The sequence below is a fragment of the Etheostoma spectabile genome, chromosome 13 (assembly GCF_008692095.1).
Source record: "Etheostoma spectabile isolate EspeVRDwgs_2016 chromosome 13, UIUC_Espe_1.0, whole genome shotgun sequence".
Classification (NCBI taxonomy): domain Eukaryota; kingdom Metazoa; phylum Chordata; class Actinopteri; order Perciformes; family Percidae; genus Etheostoma; species Etheostoma spectabile.
In genome coordinates, this window is record NC_045745.1 from 9,491,031 (window position 1) to 9,492,327 (window position 1,297).

The window sequence follows — 1,297 nt, forward strand, 5'->3', positions numbered from 1 at the left end:
CCAGCTGGATCTTCCCCAGCCTGAGAGCCTGCAGACCGTTGGATTCCCCCCCAGACCCCGGTGGTTCTGGTTCCCCATCCATGTCCAAAGCTAACACTAACAGCTCTCTATGGTTAACAGCTGACCGGTGGTTTTCAAAATGGCGGCCAGAAGTTTTTGTTTTCGAACGTCATGATAACCCCGCCCCCCCCAGCACCTGACATAACCGGTTCTTATCTCTAGACCAGCGCTGAGTTGGTGCTGAGGTGGAACCCGTGTTCTTGGCCCAGAGCCAGGTTTATTTGTGTGGAAAAGCAAAGAACCGGTCCGATATTTGGCACTGAACCCGAACCAGCACCAGAACTGGCTTGGTGGAAAAGACATATCTGTGGACTCCCAGAAGGAAAGACATGTCATTGAGACAATTACTTCAGAATAGTATCACGCAATCAGTAATTACAGTTTTTTTTTAATCATAATCTAGCTTTCTTTGTGTGTTTTTTTTAAGCTTTTGGACATCATGTTTTAGATTCTTACACTTGGTTTGTTTTGGGTTTTATTCACTCCCGCAACAATATTAGAACATATATAAAACATGCAAAATAACAAATAAAAGCCCCATAACATGAAGCACCGTCCGCTGAATGCATCAGTGGACTCTTACCAACCGCTGTAGCTCTGTTTTCCACTATGTTGCGTTTCTTTGTGTGTAAAAACAACCCAGTCTCACAGCAGGTCGTGAAATGGTCACGTTATTTAATGTTTGGAATCGTGTTCAACGAATCTTCTCATTTTTTTTGTGTTGGTGAGGATAATTTTTAAAGTAACGTATTTAAATAAGAAGCATGTTTCGTGGTCACAGCACAACGATGGTAGCGAGTATAATAAACCCTTGTGTTGTCTTTCTGTCAACCATGAATACAAAACTTTTTGGTCACTTTTTTTCAACATTATTATCGCTTTTCCACACATTTTTGTCACTTTTTGATTGTTGTGGATGATGTTTTTAAACGTTTTTGACAAATTCTTTCGATATTTTCATTGTTGACATTTTCAGCACTTATTTCGACGACCCATTTTTTGTGACAAAAAAATAAAAACGAACTGAAAACGAGTCACATTTGACCCAAGACATTGCATTGACGCTTTTTATCACTGTTTTTAACAGTTTTTGACATTTAACACTATGTAACACTAACTTATCAACTCTAGTTTTACAGTTATTTTTGGGATTTGTGGTCAATAAATCTCATTTATACAAAATTATACCTAATGTTTGAGTTAGAAAAGCAGAAATTAGTAATTATTTAGACTAAAA